General features: G+C 38.3%; 1 protein-coding gene and 1 long non-coding RNA gene across 2 annotated transcripts in view; one reads left to right on the forward strand and one right to left on the reverse strand.

The window, feature by feature from the left end:
• CTHRC1 (collagen triple helix repeat containing 1) overlaps positions 1-13,583 on the forward strand; it is a 403,638-nt gene that overhangs the window by 281,195 nt on the left and 108,860 nt on the right. The window lies entirely within an intron of this gene.
• Positions 3,877-13,583, reverse strand: part of LOC114680316 (uncharacterized) — a 32,944-nt gene continuing 23,237 nt past the window's right edge. The window contains exons 3-4 of the long non-coding RNA XR_003732490.2: positions 5,822-5,902; positions 3,877-4,953 (exon numbers count right to left, since the gene is read on the reverse strand). This is a non-coding gene — a long non-coding RNA (uncharacterized LOC114680316). The remainder of the gene's footprint in view (positions 4,954-5,821; positions 5,903-13,583) is intronic.

Below are 13,583 nucleotides of genomic sequence, written 5' to 3' on the forward strand. Positions count from 1 at the left end.
CTATATAAAGTACTAATGTAAATCTGTGTTGTTGGGCAGAGATGTAATCTGTATGACAACAATAGGACAAAGAAGTGGTGGGACAGAACTATATAGGATAAAATGTGTAAACCAGCTACTCAGGAGGCTGAGGTGAGAGGATTGCTTGAGGACAGGAGTTTGAAACCAGCCTGAGCAACATAGCAAGACACTATTTTTAAAATTTTTAAAATTTAATTGACTTAAAAAATATTAATTATAATTCCCAGGAAAACTACTATGAATATAACTAAAAATATGTGTAGTAAAAGAAATAACATGGGAATTAAGATTATATACCAGAAAATATTTATCACAAAAAAGGCAATAATGGATGAATGAAGGAATAAAACATAAAAGATGAATAGAAAACAAATAGAAAAATGACTGACATAAATCTTACCTTAACAGTAATTACACTGAATATAAATAAATTGAACATTTTAATTAAAAGACAGAACTACATTTTGTAAAAAAAATCAAAAACAAAAACAAAACATGATCCAACTTTATGCTAGATACAAGAGACTCCTTTAGATTAAAAGACACAAATAGGCTGAAAGTTAAAATATGGGGAAAATATACCAGGTAAACAGTAACCAAAAGAGAGATGAAGTGGCTATACTAATATTAGGCAAAATAGACTGTAAAATATGATGGTAAAAGACTCAATCCAGCAAAAAGATGTAACAGTATACATACATATGCACCTAACAACATGAAGCAAAACTGACAGATTGGAAAGGAAATGAAAATAATTCAACAATAATAGTTAGAGACTTCAATATCCCACTTTTAATAACAGAACAGACAAAAAATCAACAAGAAAACTGAACACTTGAACAACATTATAAACCAACTAGACCTAACAGACAGGGATGAACCTTGAAAACACTACGCTACACTTTTTCACACAAAAAGTCACTTATTGTGTGATTCCATTTATACAGATTGCTTAGAACATAGAGTAGAGAGAATAGATTAGTGATTTCTGGGAGTTGTGGGGAGGAGAAAAAGGGAAGTGACTAATAATAAGATTTTTTTTTTTTTTTTTTGAGATGGACTCTCACTGTCTCCAGGCTGGAGTGTTCAGTGGCATGATCTCAGCTCACTGCATCCTCTGACTCCCTGGTTCAAGCGATTCTTCTGCCTCAGCCTCCTGAGTAACTGGGATTACAGGCACGTGCCACCATGCCCAGCTAATTTTTATATTTTTAGTGGAGATGGGGTTTCATCATGTTGGCCAGGATGGTCTCCATCTCCTGACCTCGTGATCTACCTGCCTCAGCCTCCCAAAGTGCTGGAATTACAGGCGTGAGCCACCACACCCAGCCATAAGATTTCTTTTGAGGGTGATAAAAATGTTCTGGAATTTGATAGTGGTGATGTTTACACAACAGTCTGAATATACTAAACGCAACTAAACTGTAAGCTTTAAAAGGGTAAAATTTTATGGTATGTGAATTAAATCTCAAAAATTATATGAAGTTGGGAGTTGGTTGTGTCTTAACACACCTTCAGCTATTTTCACTTGTGACTTATCTAGAAATATACCATATATTATTCAAGACTTCTGAGGTTGCTCCATTACTAATTCATTACTTTATATTAGATGCTGCTGTCCCAGAGTTCTCTTTTAAAACATGTATCAATTACCTTAAGGGTAATTGCCGTATGAAATCTCTAACTCCCTCATGTGAGTGGATTTTTAGTCCCCAGAGAATGGGCAAAGAATGGAACACCAGTTTTTTCAGGCTCATGACTCTGTTTAGCCCGGAGGGGAGCAGAAAGAAACATTCCTATCTCCAATTATCAGATAACTCTGTGTCCTTAGAAATGAGTTTTAACCTTTCCAAGCATTTCCTTGTAATTTGCTAAGTGAAACTAATATTAATTGCCATTCATGTGTCACTGGATTTTTGCTAAGATTTATGAGATATTAAGCCTGAGTTAACCAAGTTGGGAAGGGCAGTAATGCGGCCCAGCAGGGAGGGATGAGGAATGGAAAAGAAAGACAGAAGAACAACCACTATCTCTTTGTCCACAAAATAACACTTGTTTGGCCCACATCATAGGGCTACTGCAAGGATCAAAGGATGTTGTGTCTGCGTAAGTGCTTTGCATCCACAGTACGCCACACAAATGAGAGGAATCATTCCTGTTTAATGAGCTAGAGAAGCAGTTCACTACATTATTAGTGGTCTGAGTTACTGTTCAGTTCTCACGTGTAGGATCTTGCTCACATTTTCCATAGAAAAAATTGGTCTTTAAAAGATTGGTGTGTTACAAATATGAAATAATAGCACTGTCATTAATGATTATAAATTGTTCAGCAACTATGACTGAATGACATATCAACAAAAGTCTAAAGTACATAATCAAACATTCTTAATATGTTGACAGAATTTGAAACAGAATCAAGACAAAGATTTAAAAGCACTTTGTTAATGGGAAGATGTCAAATAAATACCAGTTATTATTATGAATTGAACTATGAAACTTTTATTCATTTTAATTTTTAAGCTCATGTGGAAAAATATTAACCAATTTCTAATGCAGTCCCATGACAGTATTTATTGGTGCCATCTGCTGGAAGTTTCCGAAAAATTGATGAGGTGAAGATGAACAAAATGATAAATAGCACAGCACATTGTATTTTAAGTACACATAATCCTATTCTTCACATATTAAAATTAATGTAGGTAAAGTTCTTGGCATGCATTTCTTGTATTAATATTTGCTATGTAAAACATTTTAATGCTGAATAAATGAATGTGTGTCTTGAATTACAGCATCAAAATTCACTCATTCACCAATATGTTTTGAGCTCTTGCTGTCTCTGCCAGGCCCTGTGCTAAGAACCAAGCATGCCAGGAGGTATAAGTCACTGTCCCTGCTCACATGGCACCTAGGGCCTCCATTTGGTGGGGGAGAAGATGGATTCACAAACAACTAATGTAACACACTGGAAAACAAAAGCTCCATGGGGGAAACTGAGGAGGGGCCTCTCAAATCCAGGGGATAGTAGTTTTTTCCACAAAATATTGAAATTCACTATCTTTGCATAATTGGGGGAAAGAGGGAACTATTACTGAAGAAAAATCAAACTAAGGAAACGAAGCCACCAGGCAAGTAGAAAATAAAGGTATAAAGAAAACAAAACGTTCTCCAAGCCTGTGAAACGTCACAGGTGTCAAGCAGTCACCATGATCATCAGATTAGATTTAAATTAGTCTAGCCTTCTGCCTATTAAATGCACCATAGATTTCAATGTAGAATATATAAACTCTGCAGACCAATATATTTATGATGAAACCCCAACATAATTTGCCCTACAATGAATTCAGACATAAGACTACTGTGATGAGCTTTCATCTTACTCAGCAGGCTCATCCCAATCAGTTTGCCAACCCCACACAAATGCAATCCTACATTTTACATGACTGAAATTTTTGGGACCCCACCTAGGGAGCTTTAGTGGGGACTTACAGGTATGTGTAATAAAAGTTATCTTTAGACCAGTGGTTCACAAACTTTAGTGTGCATGAAAATCACCTGGAGAGCTTCTTAAAATGCCGATTGCTATCCCCTTCACCCCCAACCCCAAGAGTTTCTCATTCAGAAGGTCCTAGGCACCATCTGAGAATTCGCATTTCTAACAAGTTCCCAGGTAATGTTGATGTTGCTGGTCTAGAGACCGCATTTGAGAACTACTGCCTCAGACTATGGTAAGACGAAACAAAGACAAAATATTCATCAGCTTTATAAGCATTTTAAAATAACTTATGATGGTTTGTTCTGATTTTAAAAGAAATACAGGGTATATTGAAAAAACTGAAAAATAGAGACAATTATGAAGAAGAAAAGGAAAATCACGTAAAATTTCAACACCCAGAAATAACCACTATAAACACTTAATATCTTTCGTTCCATATTTCTTTTGATGTGTGTACGTCCACACTTATACATAATTGAACTCATTCGGTGTATACAATTTCGGCATTTGATTTTTTCTTTGGGTATCATATTTTGAGCATATTCCATACTATCTAAAAATTAGCCAACAGAGAGTACATCAATTATCAGGAAATTGTCTTGAACAGCTAGGGTTTAAAATCATGGGACCTCTGGAAAACGGGTAGAACACACCACAGACTTGACCCATTCAAGGGGCAAAGAAGCTGGGGAATTTATCTTATATTTTTTCTTTGTCATCAGTTGAGGGCCAGTGCTTCCAACACTATTAAATTTTCAATACTGCTGGCCTTCCAATGCTTGGCCAAGAGAAAGCCCTAAGAAAGTCACAGGTGGTTCCAATAGGATGCCACTGGTATATAAAGGAACGATGAATAAGTATGGATAGGCTATGAGCGGGTAATCAATAATAGCTACTACAGGCAACAAATCTAGAGTGAGGATGAAGCCTCCCACAGAGATGACTTTGAGAAGCACATCCATCTAGTCTTCTATTACGTTCATTTGTTTTTAAAAATATCAGTCCTATTATGAAGCAGTTACATCTTGCATTCTTTCTATTGAAGCAGTTTTTATAGAGATTGTCTTTCTGGAGATGTTCTTACGAACTAAGCCTGATAGCCTGCTGTACTCACAGCTTGGAAATGAAGGACCCTCCATCAGCTTGCTCTGACACCATACCTGCCAGCACTCCTTCTTGCTGAATTATTGTCTGTAGTAGTTCAGCGTATCTTAGACTGCCTGTGGTTGTCTCCATTTTAGCTCTCTTTCTACAGGTGGTAGAGTTTTCTGAGATCAATGTATTCCATTTTTCTCCAAATCATTTAAGCTGTCTTCCAGTCAGTACCACCTCACTATGGGTAGGCCAGCTCCAAGCTGTTTCCATGTTTATCTTCTTAGTGTGATTTTAGGGATGCTGAAAATCTTACCTGCCCCAAATTCTGGCCTGGTAGAGACAGCCTGTAAGAGAGCTCTTGGGAATAGTTATATCTAGGGGCCAATTATTCTACAACAATTCCCTTTTGGAGTCCCTGAGCTGTCAAGAAAGTCTTAGCTGAGCTATGGGAAGTTAAAAGGAGAATCCATGCATGTGGGAAAAGAGAATCAGAGTTCCCTGGGGGCATTGTGGTGGTGACAGCTGTGATGAATGTGAGATTCCTAAGGGAAAGGAAGATCTCAGAGGACAGGAGATAGGGCTCTAACATCAGCTGCTTTCAGTGTCAATTTCCCACCCACTGATAACTTTAGAGGATGACAGTGTGGTTTTATTGAGGAAGATGATAGTATCTTACATGTGTACTGAACATCATAGGTACATGAACTAACAATGGATGGTAAATGAATCTCCAAAAGCAAGAGATGAGTTCCCTTGCTCAAGGAAGTGATACTGGATCAGCCCTAGCCACCTTTAAAGGAGCACTAGAGAATGGTAGAAGAGCAGTAATAGACCACTCAGGCATTGAGGATAGAAAGGGTTATACTTGTTTGAGTTCAAACCACTATGAGATCCTCAATAATAACTGTATCTCTTATATAAGGCTCAGCAGTACTCTTCTATGAAAAATAAACAAGTCACATAAACCCTCTGAAGCCAAGGCTACTTCATACATAAAATGGATTTTGGGACTATACTAGGCCCTATAAATGGCATCCATATTTCCCATTCAAGCTCAAAACCAATCATGAGATAGCCAAAGAGGTCAGGTAGCTGGAAACTACAACGCCAACTTTATTAATAAAAGAGCTGATACTGGAAAACCTGGGCTTAGGTGCACAGCAAGAGTGGGCTTCCTAATACTGCATGCTAGAATTGAGCAGGCATATTCACCCAGTCACTGGCTCAAATGGACAGCAGAGACCTCTTCATTCCTTCTTGAGGCATGGAGAGGCAGGAGTAAAGGCACAGTAGCTGCTGGTGGGCAGATTTGACAGAGACAAAGACAGAAATGGGAGAGAAATAGGAGATAAATGGATCAACAGTGCTTATAAAGATCTTTCTTCCAAACTCTTCCTGCAGGGAATAGAAAGTTACTGGGTGTATTGTACTAATGAAAGCTTCTCTGCCTGGAGACAGGCGGAGTAATAGGAATAAGCAATCATCCTTTCCAATAAGGATAATCCTACTTATTTGGCAGAGTTGCTGCAAGGCTTAAATTAGGTAAAATCACATTCATGGTTCGCCACATGGGCTTAAGCTTCCGACAGCTCTGAGTTTGGACCCATGCTCTGTAACTATTAGCTGGCCTTGGCAGAATACTAAACGCTTTAGCCTCAGTTTCCTAATAAATAAAATGAACATAATAATTGTTTATTTCAGAAGGTTGTCTTAAGAATCAACAAAGATCATTTAGCACAGAGCTGGGCACATGATAAGAACTCAATACCTACTAGATACTTAATCATATTAAAGCATGTAACACAATGTCTAATACATGGACTTAGTAAATAGCAGTGGTGGTGGTAATTATTGTTGTTGTTATTTTTGTTGGCCTAGAATTGTCCCTAGGCTTCTTAAAATGCTATTATTTTCTAGGAAAGGAGGTCTTTTCAGTACTGTTGTTAAGACTACTTTCATTAGTTTTGACTTCTAACTTCAACACAGCCCTATTTGCAAGGAGTCAAGGAGTCTATAGAAACTATCAACTGAGTCAGGACCATTTCCTGAGCCTTTCCCAACACCTCTGCTATTTAGAGGTCAGATGTCAGCAGAAATTCAAGAAAAAGATGCCCATATTAAGAGAACTCTCAGATCCCCATGGAGCTACATTGCCCAACACCATCTGTGTTGGTTTCATGCCGTAACATTCATCACTTCCCAATTGACAGCAGCACTGGTTCTATTCCAGTAATTGTGACAAAGAACACAATACTCAGAAACTCCAGGGGCAAAGAGATATATGTGTTCACTTAGCGTGGATAAGGGATTTGTACTCTCTAACTACTAGAGATCTAATAAACATTCCTTGGACCCGTGATACGGTGTCCTATATCCAACTTTCTCACGATCTCTTACTTTTGTTAAAACAGCTTTACTAAAATATAATTCACGTACCATACAATTCACCCATTTAATTGTTTTAATAGAAACACAAGGTGTTTCTACTAAACCATCATCACAGTCTAATTTTAGAACATTTTTATCTCCCCTGAAAGAAACCCAGTGTCCATCAGCAGTAACCTCCATTCCCCCGTTAGGCCCTCTCTAGCCCGACACAAATGCTAATATATTTTCTGTCATTATACATTTTCTTATTCTGAACATTTTATATAAATGGCCACATATAAAATGTGGTCATTTGGCTCCTTTCACCTAGCCTAATGTTTTCAAGGCCCGTCTATGTTGCAGCATGTATTAGAACTTCATGCCTTTTTATGGCCAAATAGTATTCCATTGCATGAGTATTCTACATGTTATTCATCCATTCATCAGTTGATGAAAATTTGGGTTGTTCCTACTTTTTTTGGCTGTTCTGAATAATGCTACTCTGAACATTTGAGTACAACTTTTTGTGTAGACATAGGTTTTTATTTCTCTTGGATATATACCTTAGAGTAAAATTTCTGGGTCATTTGATAACCTTAAGTTTAATTTTTTAAAGAATTGCCAAATTGTTATAGAAAGCAATGGCTACATTTCACATTCCTACCAGAAAAAATCAGCGTTCCAATGATATAGTTTGGCTCTGTGTTCCCACCCAAATCTCATGTTGAATTGTGCTCCAGTGTTGGAGGAGGGGTCTGGTGGGAGGTGATTGAATCATGGCGGGGGGATTTCCCCTGTGCTGTTCTCATGATAGTGAGTTCTCACGGAATCTTGTTGTTTAAAAGTGTGTAGCACCTCCCTGCTTTGCTCTCTTCCCCTTCCTCTAAGCATGCGGGACATGTCTGCTTCCCCTTCACCTTCTGCCGTGATTCTAAGTTTCCCGAGGCCTCCCCAGCCATGCTACCTGTACAACCTGTGGAACCGTGAGCCTATTAAACCTCTATAAATTATCCCATTTCAAGAACTTCTTTTTAGCAATGTAAGAACGGATTAATATAGAAAATTGGCAACAGAGAAGTGAGTCATTGCTATGCAGATATCTGAAGATGCAAAAGCAATTTTGGAATTGGGTAACAGGCAGAGGTTGAAACAGTTTGGAGGGGTCAGAAGAAGAAAGGAAGATGAAGGAAAGTTTGGAACTTCCTAGAGACTTGTTAAATTGTTGTGACCAAAATGCTGACAGTGAAATGGACAATGAAGTCCAGGCTGAAGTTGTATCAGATGGAGATGAGTAACTTACTGGGAACTGGAGCAAAGGTCAACTTTGCTATGCTTTAGCAAAGAGACTGGTGGCATTGTTCCTGTGCTCTAGGGATCTTTGGAACTTTGAACTTGAGAGTGATGAGTTAGGGTATATGGCAGAAGAAATTTTTAAGCAACAAACCATTCAAAAAGTGACCTGGCTGCTTTTAATGTGGTCGTATGCATGAGCAAAGACATGATCTACTTGTATTTTAAAGAGAAGCCAAGCATAAAGTTTACAAAATTTGCAGCCTGACCATGTGATGGAAAAGAAAAATTCATTTTCTGGGGATGAATTCAATCCAGCTGCAGAAATCTGCATAAGTAAAGAGGAGCCAAATGTTAACAGCCAAGGTAATGGGGAAAAGAACTAGAAGGCATTTCAGACTTTCACAGCAGCCTCCCTCCCATACAGGCCCAGAGGCCTGGGAGGGAAGAGTAGTTTCAGAAGTCACACCTGGGGTCCTGCTTGCCTGTGCAACCTCAGGACATTTCTCCCTGTGTCCCAGACACTTCAGCTCCAGCCTTGGCTTAAAGGGCTCCAGATACATCTCAGGCCACTGCTCCAGAGGGTGTAAGACATAAACCTTGTGGTATCAAGGGCTTCCATGTGGTATTAAGCCTGCAGGTGTGCAGAGTGCACGAGTTGAGGCTTGGGAGCCTTCACCTGGATTTCAGAAGATATATGGAAACACCTAGATGTCCAGGCAGAAGTCTGCTGTGGGGGTAGAGCCCTCATGGATAACCTCTTCTAGGGAAGTGTGGAGGGGAAATGTGGGGTTGGAGTTCCCACACAGAGTCCCCACTGGGGCACTGCCTAATGGAGCTGTGAGGAGAAGGCCACAATCCTCCAGACCCCAGAATGGTAGATCCACTGACAACCTGCATCATGTGTCTGGAAAAGCCACAGACACTCAACACCAGTCATGAAAGCAGCCCTAGGGACTGTACCCCACAGTAGCACAGGGGTGGAGGTGCCTGAGGCCTTGGGAGTCCACCCCTTGCATCAGTGTGGCCTGGATGTGAGACATGAAGTCAAAGGAGATGATTTTGGAGCTTTGAGATTTAACAGCTGCCCTACTGGATTTCAACTTGCATGGGCCTGGTAGCCCCTTTGTTTTAGACTATTTTTCTCCCTTTTGGAATGGGAGCATTTTCCCAATGTCTGTACCCCCATTGTATCTTGGAAGTAACTGACTTGTTTTGATTTTACAGGCTCATAGGCAGAAGGGACTTGCCTTGTCTCAGATGAGACTCTGGACTTGGCCTTTTGAGTTAATGCTGGAATGAGTTAAGACTCTGGGGGACTGTTGAGAAGTCATGATTGTGTTCTGAAATGTGAGAAAAACATGAGATTTGGGAGGGGCTGGGGGCAGAAAGATATGATTTAGCTCTGTGTCCCCACCCAAATCGCAAGTCAAATTGTAATCTCCAGTGTTGGAGGAGGGGCCTGGTGGGAGGTGATTGGATCATTGGGGCGGATTTCCTCTTTGCTGTTCTCATGATAGTGAGTGAGATCTCATGAGATCTGGTTGTTTAAAAGTATCTAGCACCTCCTCCTTCACTCTCTTCCTCCTGCTCCAGCCATGTAGGACATGTCTGTTTCCCCTTCACTTTCTGCCATGATTGTAAGTTTCCTGAGGCCTCTCCAGCTACACTTCCTGTACAGTCTGTGAAACCATGAGCCAACTAAACCTCTTTTCTTTATAAATTACCTTGTCTCAGGTTGTTCTTTATAGCAATATGAGAGCAAGCTAATATACACATTTTCTCCACTTCCTCACCAACATTTGTTACTGTCTTTCTTTTTTTTTCTCATAACTATACTAGCATGTGTGAAGTGGAATCTTGTTGTAGTTTTTATTTCCATTTTCCCAATGATGTTGAGTATCTTTTCATGTGTTTATTGGCCATTTATATATCTTCTTGGGAGAAATTACTATTCAAGTATTTTCCTCATTTTTTACCAGGTTATTTATTTTATTGTTGAGTTGTAAAAGTTTTCCATATGTTCTTGATACAATACCCTTATTAGACACAATTTCCAGATTTCTCCCATTCTGTCAGTTGTTTTTCATTGTCTTCATAGTTTCTTTGAAGCACAAAAGGCTTTAATTTTTCTGTAGTCCAATTTATTTATTTTTCTTTGGCTTTTTGTGCATTAGGTGCTATATCTAAGAAACCACTGCCTAACCCGAGTTCATAAAGATTTACTCCTATGCTTTCTTCTAAGAGTTTTATAGCTTTAGCTCTTACATTTAGGTCTTTGATGCATTTTGAGTTAATTTTTGCATATGGTGTGAATAAAGGTCTAAATCCATTCTTCTGCATGTGGATATCCTTTGCAGAAAAGACTATTCTTTCCCCTATTGATGTCAAAACTAAACTAACCAGGGATGTATGAGTTTATTTCTGGACTCTCCATTCTGTTCCATTGACCTATATGTCTATCCTTAAGCCTATAACACACAATCTTGATTACTTGAAGTTTGTGGTAAGTTTTGGAATCGGGAGTGTGAGTACTCCAAATTTGTCCTTTTCTTGTCATTATTGTTTTGGCTATTCTAGATATCTTTTATTTCCATATGAATTTTAGGATCAGGTTTTCCATGAGGTGTATACCATAAGTTTTCATATGTTATATTTTGTTTTCATTCATCTTGAATATTTTCTGATTTTTCCTTGTGATTTTTTTCTTCAAACCATGGTTAATAACATGTTTAATTTTTACATATTTGTGAGTTTCCCACATATCTGTTATTGATTTCTAATCTAATTCCACTACGATTGGAAAAGATACTTGGTATTATTTCATTCTTCTTAAATTTATTGAGGTTTGTTTTGTGGCCTACAATATAGTCTATTCTATAAAATGTTCCATGTTCACTTGAGCAAAATGTGTATTCTGCTGCAAATGTGTATTCTTGAGCAAAATGTTGATGGAGTGTGTCCTATAGATCTCTGTTAGGTCAGGTTGGTTTATGGCCCTATTCAACTCTTTCATCTCCTTATTGATCTTCTGCCTCATTTTTCTATCCATTATTGAAACCGGAGTATTGAAATCTCCAACTATTATTAGGAATTCAGGGGGAGGTTTTATTGTCGTTATTGTTGTTTTGAGACAGGATCTCACTGTGTTGCCCAGGCTGTAGTGCAGTGACCATTATAGTTCACTGCAGTCTTGAACTCCTCGGCCCAAGCGATCCTCCTGCCTCAGCCTCCCAAGTAGCTGGAAGTATAAATGCACACCACCATGCCCAGTTTTATTGCTTTATGTAGAGACAGAGTCTTGCTATGTTGTCCAGGCTAGTCCTGAAACCCTGGCTTCGAATGATCCTTCCACTTCAGCCTCCCAGAGTGGTAGGCTTACAGGTATTAGCTACAGCATCTGGCCTCAACTATTATTGTTGAATTCTCTATTTCATGCTTTTTTTTTTTTTTTTTGAGACAGAGTCTTGCTCTGTTGCCAAGGCTGGAGTGCAGTGGAGTAATCTCAGCTCACTGCAACCTCTGCCTCCCAAGTTCAAGCGATTCTCCATCCTCAGCCTCCAGAGTAGCTGGGATTACAGGTGCCTGCCACCATGGCTGGTTAATTTTTTGCATTTTTAGTAGAGATGGGCTTTTGCCATGTTGGCCAGGCTGGTTTAGAACTCCTGACCTCAAGTGATCCACCCACTTTGGCCTCCCAAAATTCTATTTCATCCTTCAATTTTGCCAGTTTTTGCTTCATGTATTTTGGTATTCTGTTGTTAGGTGCATATATGTTAGTAATTGTTGTATCTTCTTAATAGATTGACCCTTTTATCATTACATAATGTCTCCCTTTGTCTCTAGTAATGCTTTTTGTTTTGAAGCCAGTTTTATCTATTAGTATAGCCATTCCAGGTTTTTTATGGTTGTTGTTTTTATGTATTTTTTTTTATCCTTATACTTTCAGCTATTTGTGTCTTTGAATCTAATATGTCTCCTGTAGATAGAATACAGCTGAATTTTGTTTTGTATTCACTAGACCAAGTTCTGCTTTTTGCCTTTGGGTTGGATTGTTGAATACATTTGCATTTTAATTTCATTAATTTCTTTTTTTTTTGAGACGGACTCTCACTCTGTCACCCAGGCTGGAATGCAGTGGCATGATCTTGGCTCACTGCAACCTCTGCCTCCTGGGTTCAAGTAATTCTTCCGCCTCAGCCTCCTGAGTAGCTGGGATTACATGTATTCACCATCACGCCTGGCTAATTTTTGTATTTTTAGTAGAGATGGGGTTTCACCATCTTGGTCAGGCTGGTCTTGAACTCCTGACCTTGTGATCTGCCCCCCTCGGCCTCTGAACGATATTTTAAAGTTACTTTTGAAAGTTGTGTTCTCAGTTGCTTCAGGGCCTACAATATACATCTTATCAGAACCTACTTTAAACTTATACTGACTTGATTCTAATTAAATACAGAAATTTTACTCAGATATAATTCTAATCCTTTTCTACCTTTTTTGGGCAATTACTGTTATAAATATTATGTCTATATATATTACAAACTCAATGATAACTGGACATAATTATTACTAATTTAACTTTGTATCTTTTAAAGAAGGTAAGAGAAGAATGGAAAGCAGGCATATCTTTATAGAGTTTGTCACCTTAAGTTTCCTATTGCCCTGTCTGGTTCTCTTTATTTTTTCCTGTGGATTTGAGTTACTCTGGTACCATTTCCTTACTTCAATACAGCTTTGTTTACATCTGCCTTCTATGTGCTGTAATTGCCAAATAGATTATATTATATTATAGTCCTTAAACTACAGTTACATACATATTGTTTTATGTAATTTCTTTTTATGTCAGTCAAGGAAAAAGAGGAGGAGAAATGTGAAATTATACTATCTTTTGTAATTGCAGGCATAATTACCTTTACTGGTCACCTTTTCTTTTTTTAATACGGCTTTGAGTTACCACCTTGTTTCACCTGCTTACAGCTGAATAATTATTTCTTGTAAAGTGTATACACTAACAACAAATTATCTCAGTTTTTGTTTATCTGGGAATGTCTTTATTTTATCCTCATTTTTGAATAATAGTTTTCCTTGATATAAGATTATTAGTTGACAGGCTTTTTTTATTTTCAGCATTTTAATATGTCATCCCATTGCCTTCTGGCCCTCACTGTTGTGGTGAAAAGCTGGCTGTTAATCTTAGGATTTCCTTGTATGTGATGAGTTATTTTTGTCATGCTGTTTGCAAGATTTTCTTTTTGTCTTTCCACATTTTAAAAGTGAAAAGTGAGTGTGTTTATCTTACGTGGAATTCATTGACCTT

The sequence above is a fragment of the Macaca mulatta genome, chromosome 8 (genome assembly GCF_049350105.2).
Source record: "Macaca mulatta isolate MMU2019108-1 chromosome 8, T2T-MMU8v2.0, whole genome shotgun sequence".
In the NCBI taxonomy this organism is placed as follows: Eukaryota; Metazoa; Chordata; class Mammalia; order Primates; family Cercopithecidae; genus Macaca; species Macaca mulatta.